The sequence below is a fragment of the Amblyomma maculatum genome, chromosome 7 (assembly GCF_055883805.1).
Source record: "Amblyomma maculatum isolate TAMU_Amacu chromosome 7, ASM5588380v1, whole genome shotgun sequence".
In the NCBI taxonomy this organism is placed as follows: Eukaryota; Metazoa; Arthropoda; class Arachnida; order Ixodida; family Ixodidae; genus Amblyomma; species Amblyomma maculatum.
In genome coordinates, this window is record NC_139350.1 from 66,212,265 (window position 1) to 66,225,801 (window position 13,537).

The following is a 13,537-nucleotide window of genomic DNA, read 5'->3' on the forward strand; positions in this document are numbered from 1 at the left end:
GAATGGTAAGCTCTCAATCTGCTGCATAGGCACCCTGCAATGAAGTTTGCTGTGGCGGTCGCCGCGCCGTAACACATACCCTAACGAAAAGAGCAAATACTTTTAAGGCCCTCGTAGGGCGTTTTCACGCCACCTGCATGAGCTTACAGGGATCATATTGCATGCTCTGTCGAAGCTTTGCATGGCGTGCCAGATAACTAGGCTGCATCGAGAGCGCTTAGGCAAGGACGTTATCTGTGGCATATCTATAACAGGGATCAATATTCTCGGTCGTTTATCGCGAATCAAGCGGCTAACAGTAACATTTTTTAGGTGCACTGTGGAAGAAATGCAACGCCGCCTAGCCAGTGCAGGTTTCCTATAATGGTAATCGGTATATATTGAGCGTCTACATGCAATTAAAACTGTGCTACCGGATGTCGCACTTTGGGCGCCAGGGTCGGCAGCGCATTGGCCCCTCATGCATGCAAATGATTCATTCAAGATCAAACAAAAGCTTATGGCAAGAATTGCAATGCTACGCGCAAATTGTTTTTGTTATGTACTGACTGCTTGGGAATGATAAATTGACCCTATATATTTTTATTACAGGTATAGCACCATCCTGCTTGCACTTGTGGACCACCGCTACAGGTTTCTTTACATTAAAATAGAATACCCAGGCAGCTGCCATGACTCCCATGTGTACAGTTGGTCAAAGCTTGAGCAAGCTGTGAACAGCGCTCTGTTCCGGCAGCCAATCGGCATGATGGGTAGCACTGCAGTGCCTTCGGTCATATTATGTGACCAGGTATTCCGCTGACGGCCAACCTGCTGAAGCCATTCAGCCACCGGGCCCATATGAGTGCCGAACAAAGGCAGTTCAACTATCGCTTGTCAAAGGCAAGGCGAGTGGTCTAAACCGCCTTTGGCAGACTGAAAGCCCGGTTCCGCTTCATTATGAAGCGCATGGAATGCACAATCGACAATTCCCGGATGGCTGTTCGTGCGTGCTGCATTTTGAATAACGTTTGCGAGGAGCTTGGAGTTGCCGTGCTGCAGCAGTGGCTCACAGAAGTGGAGAACTCCAATGATGGCCTCCAGCAGCCGCAGCACAACACGGACGTAGAAGAAAGCATCGGCAGCGAGGTCAGGACAGCACTCATCGAGTTCTTCAAGCACAGGTGATTTCACGTGGCTGCTGCGGCTATGTGTACACTGCAGTGTACCAGGACAAGGATGTGCCGAGTTTGTCAGGAAGACACAAAAACGGTCCTTTTCAGAACCACCAAGTGTGTGCCTTGGCAAAGCCACAGTGCAGATCCCTCCGGAACCAGTTCCCTCTCTATAGTGTGTCATTATTTACAATGCACACATATAGACAGTCAGATTACCTCCATACTCCCTGTAACGTCAGAACACAACTAATTTCTACTGCAATAGGGCATGATGTACCAGAGCGGCAGTACCTTTTCTTGCATGCCTGTAATAACAGACTGCATTGAATATTTCAGTGCAAAAGCAATGTTTGAGGCCGTGGTGACATCACCTAATGTAGTGAAGAAACAGCTTGCATAGCAATGCTGTAATTTCCACTGCATCGCCATTTCTACACACAATAGAAAATGGTGAAGCTGTTATACTTATACTTCGTTTCACAAGCTGTTTGCAGCACTACGAAAGCTAAGAGTGATCTGGGCCAATAAGGATAGCACGCATTGCGTGGCTGTGTTCCTGCGTGCCTATCGCTGGCGGCAGCACAAAAGATTATGAGCATAGCCATGCAATGCGCACCACCCTCATTGGCCCAGATTGCTCTTAGCTTTCGTAGTGCTCAAAGAGCTTGTGAAACGGAGTATAGTATTTGCTCAAGACGCATTCGTAGCAACAGGCAAAAATTTAAATGGGCTAAAAGCACCATGTCAAAATGCGCGCACCATGCATCATAAGCAGCACTGGAATGTGTGTATCATGCATATTCTGGAGCGGGCAAATACTTCATCGAAGCATGTGCCTACATTCTTACGAACGAGCTTTCAGCCAATATAGAGGTCTGATTGCTGGCGTCTCTTCTAGAGCACACTAAGGTCATGCTGTTGTACTCAACACAGAAGTAGCACAAATTGTTAACAGTATTTTATTTTACTTCTGAAAGTAATTTTTCAGTATAATAATGAGTTCAACTTGCAGAGCGATCTGTCGCTCCCTCTGCTCATATTCCTTCGCGCGGGCTGCAAGCAACTGTTCTCGCAGAACCTTCTGCTCTTGCAGTTGCGCAGCTTTAGCTTCTGCTTGACAGTTTCCCTGCCGCTTTCTCTTCCTTGCCAGAGGCGTAGAGTGTGGTGGTGCGGCACACGACTGTGATGGTGCGACACACGACTGTGGTGGCGTAGGCGGTGTGGCACATGACGTAGGTGGGGGTGCCACCAGGGCTGCTGCAAGGCAGGCCATTGTCCGTGCTGGGCAGGGGTGCTGGGATCTTCTCTTTTTTCCATTTGCAGAATTATCTGCATGGCAGTCATAAGAACATTATGCAGGAGAAGAACTGAACAGACAGCAATAGATTCTTTTCACAAAGCTCCACATTTCTATTATTTTTTTCTTTATTTGTTCTAAGAACAAGTACAGACAGTCTGTTGGACCCATAACTGCTACCGATGGGCCGAAATACAAAACAAGTACAATATTACTCGCAGACCGTGTAAAGAAAAAAACTTCTAAACGCACACAAACTACTACATTCTTACATTTCCATGGAAATTAGCTAGTGTTTGAGAATGGGTAGCCTGTTTTCATTTGTGTACTTAGAAGCAGTACATGCAACTGCCCTTAATGACATGGCTATGCTGAAATAAACACTGCTTTGTTTACTTCACTCCTGTTGTGCTGTTTTCCTTTGACATTGTGGCACTGGCAGTATACTGAAATAAACTGCCTGTACAGGCATCCCGGCACAAACGCAGAGGGTGTATCAGTTCCTGTTTTCAGCAATATGAATGCTGACTGCGATTTCAACCCATTTCTTGGCATTAACTTCATAACAAGCACTGGAAGAAGAATAATAAAGAAAAGCACGCTGTACAACAATACCAATGCTAAAAGCTGCAATAAATACTACTGCTTACTTCCTCAACTGCCATGTCGCTTTCCTGCGCCGTAGTCGGGTCATTGAGTGGGAGCGTCCCCAGAAATCCATGAATTCTCCAGAATTCCCAGGGGACAGCTCCCAAGCCCGTCGTTCGCTTCCTCAGCCACTGCCTGAAAAGTGTAGGCAGTGGACTGTTCAGAAAAGAGAATACAGGAAAGTGGTGTGAAAAAAAGCGTGATTTTGCGCTCTTCTAGCCTAGTGCATGCAGGACTATGCTGGCTTTGACCACTTCAGCAGGTGATGTTTACAAACCTGCAAAGGCTTGTGTAATCATTTTGTTAGCGGTAAAAACACGGACACAAAGAACACGATACACAAGGGACACTTACCGCTAACAAAATTATTCAAATAAGAAATTGCCAACTAGCCCAGCTTGAAGTTTTAAAGAAGTTGCAAAGGCTCTCTGCCAACATTTTAACGCGACGGACACCATGAATATAAACCCCATGCACAAATAAAATGACACTTACTGCTATGTTTGGCTTAAATTCTCTAACTTATTGTGGACCTGGGCGCGCGTCCTGAAGGAGCCGTAATTCCGCGGGGCTGCAGCAATATCTTCGTAAATCCCCCCGTTCCTTTTCTGACGACGAAGGTCGTTGAGGCGATCTTCCCACAGATCTATCAGCAAATACGCTTCGCGCTCACTCCACAAGTGCCGCGGTGCCGGCGCGACGGAAGCACGTTTTTTATTTTGTTCAAACATCATGTAAAAAAAGGCACGTAGAGAAAAGGAAGGACAAAAAGAAAACACCTGATAACCGCTGGTTCAATTAACAAAAGAAAACGCTTTAAATGAAATTGTAAAATTTAACGAAACAAAGACAGAAAAATATTATTGCCAACGATCGACAACCGTGCACCGTGGTCCGAGGACTACACCAAAATGGCTGTGCTTTTCATTGTGTTTGCTTTTCTTGGCGGCGCAAGTTACAGCGGTATAGAGTACAAATATAATGCGCCGAAAAGAAAACAATGCTATTTTTAAATTATTACGCACACTAATATTTTACCGGGTAAATTAAAGATATGAAAAAATAACGCTTTTTAATGTTTTGGTATGGTAAAGGCGTTGTGCGCGAGTGTGCGTGGCGCTCCTCGGGTCAACGCCAGCAACCTTGCGCGACGTTCGATGGCCTTCGAGATCTCGATAGAGTCCTGAGCTGTTCCGTTGACTCGATAGACTATCGACTCAATGGCCATTGAAAACACCCGTGTGGCAGCGTTCAAAGGCCTTCGAGTCGACAGACAATCCGTTCGAGGGCCTTCGAAATGCCCGTGTAACAGCGGTATAAAATAGTTGCTCATTGGGAAAGGCGAGTGGTGCGACCATGCCTCATTCATCTTGCCGGTTTAACCGTTCCTGTAATCCTTGGACGAGACTTTCTAGCCAAGACAGGCATTGTGATAGACGTAAGCAGCGGAGATTATCGAGAGCGCTCGACAGGCGCATAAGCTTTTCGCGAAAGCGCCCGTAGCATCGCAATGAATTCAGGCTCCGAACGTGGCGCGAACGGGTGGAGACAGCGAACAATCGCCCACACACCCCGCGCGGGCCGAAAACGAGGCAAGCGGACAATCGCCGCTGAGAGAGAGGGCGAAGAGAAAGAATCAGCGGAGGAAAATTGCTGCGCGGTGCAGCATACCACAGTGCACCCTTTATTGTCGGAAGTGGTGAGCGTGTCGGAGGCACGATTCTCATCCCTGTTATACGAATACAACGCGACATTCACGGACCGTCGCGGCCTAACTACACTAGTCAGGCACATGACAGATACGGGTGACGCACTGCCTTGGAAGTGCAATCCTAGGCCAATTAGCTTGGCTAAGAGGAAGGCATTAGACATCGCCTTAAATGAACTGATGGACACGGGCGTTGTTGAGAGGTCTAGGAGCCTTTGGGGATTCCGAGTAGTCTTGGTTATGAAGAAAGACGATACATATCGGCTTTTCGTTAACTACCGCAGACTGAACGAGGTTACGACAAAAAGACGGGTACCCTCTACCTACCATTTCATCTCTAGTGTCCAATCTAGGGGGAGCAAAGTATTTCACGACGCTCGATGCTAGTCACGGATACTCTCAGGTCGAGATGGATGAGCGTGACAGAGAAGACTGCTTTTACTTGTCACAGAGGTCTTTTCCAGTTCAAAAGAATGTCTCTTGGTTTGGTAGGAGCACACGCTACTTATCAGCGCCCAATGGACCGGGTTGTGGGGGATCTGAAATTGCAACATGCGCTCGCATACCTAGACGACATCCTGGTGTACTCAAAATCATTCGAGGAACACCTGCGCCACTTAAAAGACGTCCTAGAGAGGCTGAGGTCCACGGGAGTCACTATGAACCCGAAAAAGGCACAGATCGCCGCGACCCGAATAACTCTTTTGGGATTCACGATCGACAAAGGCCGCATTCTGCCATGTGATGATAAGCTCGAAGCCTTGCTTAAAATTCCGTCACCGACATATTAAGCCGGTCTCAGATGCTTTCTGGGGATGGCGAACTGTTATCGCCAGTTCATCCCGGATTGCGCAATGCTGCAGGCGCCTTTGACAAAACTTTAAAGAAGGGCGAGCTTTGGAGTTGGGGTTCCGAGCAAGAGGCGGCACTACGAGACCTCATTAAGGTGCTCGCTGACACAGCTGAGTTGCAGCTACCCGACCTAAACAGGGAGTTCGTGGTTCAAACAGACGCAAGAGACCTGGGCTTAGGCGCAGTGTTGCTTCAGGAGCACGAGGGCGTTCTTCGTCCGGTGTCATTTGCGAGCCGTTCGTTGACGCCGGCAGAGAGGGACTGCTCGGTGACAGAGAAGGAATGTCTGGTGATCGTTTTTGCTCTGCGGAAGCTCGACTACTACGTCGACGGGGTAGCATATGTGCTAGAGACCGATCACACGGCGCTCACATGGCTGAGACGACTCAGCTAGCCGTGCGGTCGCCTGGCGCGTTGGGCCCTGTTACTGCAGCGTTACGACTTCACCATGCGCTATAGGAAAGGGAAAAACAACACCATGGCCGATGCACTTTCGCGAGCGCCACTTCTCAAAGAGGAAGGTCACACGATCGACCATTCAACAGCGAGCGAGAGTGAGGGACAGACCCGAGCCGTAGCCCACGCAAGGAACGCGGACCAACAGTTGATTCCGGGTGAGAGCGTGAACCACGTGGACCACGCGAGTTCCGTGGGGATCGTGTTCAGCAGGAGGGAGCTGCTCGAAGCTCAGCAGAAAGATCCATTTTGTCGAACGGTGTTTGACGGGCTCCGGGGGCCAGGCGGCGCGGCCGCCGTGCACACTGGGGCAGCTGGTAATGCTGCCGGTGCGGAGCGCTTGGAAGCAGCTGGTAGTGCTATGAGCGCGCTGGATTCTTATCTGCTGGATTCTGACGGCATTTTGCTGAGGTATATCCCCTCCGAGAACGACACAAGCGAGGCGTTCAAGGTGGTGATACCACGAGTGTTAAGAGCCGCACTTTTGTGCTACTTTAACGACTCATGCATCGCTGGGCATGCGAGCGGCCCCAAGACTTACGTTAAGTTGTGCTGCTTTGCTACCTGGCCTGACATGAAAAGGGATGTAACCCGTTACGGTCGATCATGTCACGTGTGCCAAAGAGTGACGCCACGAGGCGGACGGCCGCCCGGCCTAATGCAGAAGATTAACAGCCAGACTCCCTGGCGACTCACGGCTTGTGACATCATGGGACCGTATCCCATGACACCGAGTAGGACCAAGATCCTGCTGGTGATCACGGATCACTTCAGGTAGTGGGTAGAACGTTTTCCCTTTAGAAAGCTGACGGCACGAGTGATCATTGAGAAGCTGATGGAGGTATTCACCAGGTTCGGTTTCCCAGAGCAGCCGATCACGGACAACGCGTCCTATTTCACTGCGAAGGTGTTCGCAGATTTGCGCGATGCACTTGGCATTAAGCACAAGAAAACGACCACGTACCATACCCAGTCGAACCCCACGGAAAGAGTCAACCGCAACATCAAGCACATGCTTGTCGCGTTCTCTCCTATCTGCCGGGGATCGCGTTTGCTTTGTAGTCGATTGTTAACCGATCGACTGAGTATGCGCCGTCTTCTCTCAATTTGGTTAGATACCTGCTAAATCTAATGGACCGGGTTCTAACGGACAGCAGGAAGACGCCAGTCGCTTCATCAGCATGAGCTGATTACGCGATGCGGCTGCGCTCTAAATGACGGAGGTCTTACGCAAGGCTCGACGCAACCTGAGTACCGCTAGGGCACAGCAGAAAACACAGTATGACCGCTCGCATCGGGAAGTTCACTACAAAGCGGGCGACCTGGTGCTTCGGCGCCAACCCGTTCTCAGCTATGCTAGCAAACAGTTTGCGGCCTCGTTAGTGCCGAAATGGATCGGGCCGTTGCGCGCGCGAGAAAAGATTTCTTACCTCGTTTACAGGCTCGAAGACTTGCGGTCGAAACCGACAGGCGGACCCGTGCATGTAGGCGACATAAAACGATATGTGCAACGAGACGAGTGGGTAGACGACGCAGCCCCACCAGCGCCGCAGTCGGTAAACGAGCGCTGCGATCAACCGGCAAACAATACGTCCCGCTAAAACTTGCGCTGTAGGCAGAAATAGAATCTGCCTGCGCAGCCTGAGCGAGGGCGCCAGCCGGCGGGCATCTCGGTTGCTGCATGAGCGGACGGGCCGTTCATGTCAATCGCCAACGTAAGACTGGCCTGCGTTAACCCTCATGACAGTCGTGAGGGTTGAGCCGCTAAGTAGCACGCGCTGTGTAAGTTGGTTTTACATCTGTGTTGACCTTTTTCAGCGCAGATGGAAACGAAGCAGGGCACATTCGAACGACGTCGTTCGCCACCGAAAACCAGGCACCGCACAGCATCGTCAGGGAGCCGCCACCCAACGCCACACCCCGCTCAAGAAAACCGGCTACAACCTCGAGATACCTGGCCGCCTTGTCTGCAAGCCACGCCGCATCGGAGCTTCCCAACCGCTGACCGGACGACGCCGCTGCCCGCGTTAAAACATCCGGCTGCTTTCACGAGCTGCGCCGCAGCCTCCGACCACCTCAGGCCAACAGCGCAGCTGCGGCCCAATTACGATTGCAAACATGGGGTCTGGCCGGAGGACATCACGGAGGCAATGTCGCCGGCCTCGCTGGTGGCCTCGGTCCGGAAGCCAGCTGACCCAACACCACAGGAAGACGCGGCCACAGACCTGGCTTCAAGGAAGCTGTAACCGAGGTGTAGCAGGGCGTTCGATTTCACCTTAGAGACGCGCAGCCGCGGTTGTTGTGGAGGCTGATCTCGGGCCAGCAGCCCTCATCTATCGTCATCCGAAGGGACGCCAAGCCTGGAGCAGCAGACCGGCAGGGGCGTGGCGCGGACGTTGACGGAGGTACCTACAAGAGCCAGAGGACATCGCAGTTAGATCCCTGGATGGCTGGAGAAGATTAATTCCCGTTGTGCCCGCTTCTACTTTCAGGAGGCTTTTTAAAGAGGGGAGGATGTGGGGATACACGTATATCCCGTTCTCCTTTCTAGCCAGCGACGAGCGCGACTGAGTCACGAGACGACGCGCACTCGCCAGGAGAGGGTGGGGGAGAAGGCACTTCACGTTTCCCTCGCTCCCCACACAATGCTGCGATACCAAAGCATCGCGCTGGTAACCTAGGGAAGGGTAACATTCCAAATACAAGGAGGAACGAATTGCTTCTCTCGTCTGGTTCCGAAAAGTAACCGAGAGGGACAAAACCGCGGTGCCCGGGAGAGGAAATTCTCTCTTGTCTCGCCTGTACCCGGAGACCCTAAACGGATAACCTTGACCCTCCCTATTGGTGGACGACTACGATGACCCGGTGAGCCACCCGAAATCTTATGTTATCGGATAGAACATTATTCCGCAGTGTGTGTTGCTGTCGCGTTAGGGAAAATAAATTGTTACCTAGCGTGCCCAGTTGCCTATTTCGTCCAGACCTGCCGTGGCTGCGACTTTGTGCCATGGGTTGGGGACACGTGTCGCCTATGAGTCACGCCTGCGTGCAGTTGGTACGGGAGCTCGCCAACCCCGCGGGCTGTGCGTAGTTGTGACCCCATAGAACATACCGCTAAATTGCTGCCCAAAGCGGCCTTCCAACCATCAAGTTCGGCTTACCATTCTGAAGTCTTGCTCAATCAAACTGTATCTGCTGGCGCCGCATCGTATACGGCTGCTATGCCCGTGCCGTATGACTCACTTCGACGAAGTCGAAAGATAGAAAAATACAAAGATTTGCGCGGCAATTTTTTCGGATTCGTCGCGTCGTTTTTAAGTTTTACATAGTTATATATTTATCTAGATATGCAACTCCACATACAAATTTTATGCTATTACTTCACTGCCCATGGAGCTAGCTCTCGAATGCGGCCCCTTTCTTCATTAGTGGCTCCATTGCGCTGTGCAGCGGCCACCCCTGTTTGGGATGAAACGATTCGCAACTTTTACAGACGGTGGCGACGCTATGCGGAAGCTGTCGTAACTCTCCTTAAGGGGATATCCCGTAGCCCGCTCGCGTCCCAGTCTGCTGGCCCTGCTTGCTTCAAGCGACATCGTTGAGTCTTTCTTTCTTTGGTTTGTCGCGATCGCTTTTTGCAGTGGTTCTTCTCAACTCGGATAGGTGTGTCCCAAGTATTCTTTTGACTTCCATTTCGTTCATTATGAGCAAAAAGTATGAGCCACAAAATGTGCTGTGTGCCGCAGTGTACATACCGTGCAGGCAAAGGCAGGGTAAGTCTCTATTCTTTTCCTTGCGAAGATCGCACTAGAAAGGAATGGACAGTGAAACTTCGCGCCGGAAAGCCTGTCAAAAAAGCGATGAAGGTATGCAGCGCACACTTTGTGTCAGAGGATTTCTTCTGGGGTACAACTGGTAAGTGCATATTTTGTAATGTTTTACAAGTGAGGCTGGGGCGCGTTGCAACATAGTCGTGGTTAGTATTCGCACGTCGAAATCATTTTGATTACCTGGTTTTAAAAAATCTCTTCGAAACAATCAGGCCTTGGTAGACACTCCAGATAAATTCTGACTGCTCCAAAACGTTTCAACATGCGCTTAAATATATCGACTACTACTTTCGCCTGTATTAAAATGCGGCCACCGTGACTGGGATGAAATCCGTCAAGTTGCGCTCGGCGCTCTAATCTCAGAGCTGCGAAGCTGGGAGACGCAGTACTTTGCTGTAGAAAGATTAAACAGATCAAATATGAAGTTCCGGGTGCCGTTTTACTGTGATGCTTTCGGGGGCATCCGCGGACTTAGCTTCTGTTTTCGAGCAAAATACGCGCAGTGCTGCTTTCGCGGATTGTGCTTTGGGATTGACCGACGCAAGATAACGAGATATCGGCACGGCTGTGCAACTGATTAGGCTAATTTTATGTTTTTAGCTATTCGCAATCTCTCTCGGGTTGCAATTATTATTTTGCAAGCACAACGATTAGAAACTGTTAATAATGAATGAAATTGTCAAGGCTATGAATATTTAATGTAGCATATAATTAAGGACACAAATGTTGGCTTGCATAGCAGTATCATAGTGTTTGCTGACCCCAAAATGCATCCTGTTATGGTAGCATTCATGTGGTCATTGCATCATTTTTGTACAGCTCAGATCCCACGTGCATTTAATCACAGCTTTGTAGTAAAAGTTCTGCTATAAAAAGAGCTAAAATGCCTAACCCACAGACACGTTGCAGCTGAGTTTTGTTTTTGTTAGTCAGATTTAGTGTTGAGAAAATCTTTCCTTTTTTCTTTACCAGCTTTCACTGATATGAGTTAACCACATTTAGGTGGCTCCAAAGGTTTTAAAAAAAATATGTGCTATGAAATGCCAACATAAGAAATGTTACTAAAATATGACCTCCCACTGTCAAGATGCAGAAATTTGGAGGCCAGCCCGGAGGCTACTTAAGAGGACAGCAGTACCGTCTCAGTGTCTGTCTGTGCGGAGCCTCGATAACAAGGATCCAGCAAGAGACCAAGAATCGGCTGAAAGATCCAGGCGAGTACCAGCAAGAGTAGCAAGTGGGTCGTTTTTTCGTACATCTTGCCGGTTACATATCAGAAATTGTTATGAAGTGAAATCTTAACTGTTGTTTCAACACACATGTGCTATCATGCTTGTTATACATGAAGCACGTGGAACATCTTGTTAAATGTTGTTGCCAAAAGTGTCCGTGTTTTGTACATTTTTATTTTTCGGAAAGTGAAAAACATTTTTTTCTCAACCCCTTATTTTTGCACAAAATGTTAATCGAACAAACTTTAAAGCCAGCGTTATTTGCGGGCGTAGATACTATGTTTAATGAATGCAACGTTTCCTCTGTATGCACTATTCAAGATTTCACACTGTCAATCCATGGGATGCCTCTGCAACTATTTCTTGCTCATCCCTACAGAACGATTCAGTAAGTGCAAGCCTATAATCTTTCCAATTTTGAAATGGGCTTCATGTAGTTAGGTTTGGAAAGCGTGATATAGTGCAATTTATATGTGGTTACATAAAGTAATCCTGTTCTGTTCCAAGAGTCAAAGCATGGTTAACAACCTACTGCATTTTTAGAGTTAATTCTCTTCTGCATGAGAAATTGTCACGTTTCCAGATAATTGACTCAGAAACGTTTCCAGTGTTCATTTTTTGTATTGTATTCGATGTGAAAAAAAAAGCAGTTTCTATTGCCTCTTTCCCTGCAGTTAATTTTCCTGCAGTCCGACCAGACTTCACTTCATAAGGCTGTTCAGGTCAACTCAGAAACAGCCCCCAGCACGTGCAGAACGCTTATTGACTTGTTCCAAACTGACACGTGCGTGAAAGCCTTCACAGGTGTGGAGGATTTGAAGCTGTTGAACTCTATCGCTGATTGTGTGGCTGAGGTTGACGAGCTTAAAGCGGAAAGGACTGTACTGGAAAAAGTGACGATGGTGCTTGTGCGTCTGAAGGCTTTTCAGTCGTTTAGGTGCTTAGCCACATTATTTGCAGTGTCTGAGGCAACAGTACACAAATATTTTTATGGCACAATTCGCCCCTTCCCAGCTATCCTTGAAGCAGCCATTCCATGGCCAAGCAAGGCAGAAGTGCAGCAGAATCAGCCTTAATGCTTTGTAGCATACAGCGATGGGAGGATAGTGCTTGACTGCACAGAAGGTGAGGTGGAAAAATCCCACTGTGCATCTTGACGCATTCTCACATACTCCGACTACAAAGGTACTCACATTGTAAAAGCTTTAATCGGTGTATTGCCAGGTGCACTAATTACATTTTGAGTGATTGCTTCGGAGGTCGTGCCTCTGATAAAGAATGCGTGGAAGATTTGGATGTATTAGGAAGACTGGAGCCTTTTAAGGATGACGTGATGGTGGACAAGAGGTTTAACATCGATAGCACATGCACCTCCATGGGGATAGGTGTTTCAATTCCCCTTTCTGCAGAAGCAGACCCAGTTTTCACCAGAGGATGCAGCCAAAACGTTGCAAGTTGCCCGAGCGCGTGTGAATTTTGAGCGGGCAATTCAGCGGTTGAAGCTGTTCAGAGCATTAAAGGGCCCATTACCTTGGGAAATGCTAGCTTTTATTCATGAGGCTATAATTGCTGGCACTGTTAATTTATCAGCACCAGCGCTTGCAGACAAAGGATTTTAGAAGGCAAGTTTTGTGATTCACACGAGTATCACGGCAGTGGTATGTGTGAGTAACAGGTCAACAATTCCAGCTATTTGGTTTGTGGAGTTTAACGTGCGAAAGCAACTCAGGCTATGAGAGACACCGTAGTGGAGAACTCCAGAAATTTCGATTACGTGGTTCTTTTAACATGGAGAGTAGAAAGTTGGGTTAGTTGGTTGAAATGCGCACTGAAAAAGAAGTTTGCACGGGGACAAGAGTAAAAGCCGAGAAAAGCAAGGATGTGCACTCACATTACATTATACACGGGTACATTGCTTTTCGCCTATATAGAAAAGTAGCTGCTATGGCTGGGATCACACGCAGTTAGCTGTCGAGCGGCCTAATCACTGAGCCAACACGGCAGGGCAATTCTGCCTAATTGTTAGCTGTATAGTGTTTATTTTTTAATGGCGATGTGAATTACAGAAACATTTTAATGTGACAGTGTTAAAGCCCCCTCTCCCCTTTTCCAAAAAAAAGTGCGCCGTTGTGAGTGAAAAATGAGACATGACTCTGGCAGGCAATATCTGACAGGTGACCACTCATTAATAAGCGGTTTGCGTGACGTCACAAGAACGAATGGCATTGCTACTTTTGCTGGAGCGGCAAACTTGCTTCTCACTGGAGGTCGGAGGCAGGATAGAAACCAGTCTGCCAGGATACTTGCATCTCCAGACAGACGCGGTACTGCTTGGCTGCGCAGGCACAATAAAAATG

General features: G+C 48.6%; 1 pseudogene; it reads left to right on the top strand.

The window, feature by feature from the left end:
- The first annotated feature begins 8,268 nt into the window (after positions 1-8,268).
- Positions 8,269-12,799, top strand: LOC146183583 (uncharacterized; annotated as a pseudogene).
- Positions 12,800-13,537: the final 738 nt, after the last annotated feature.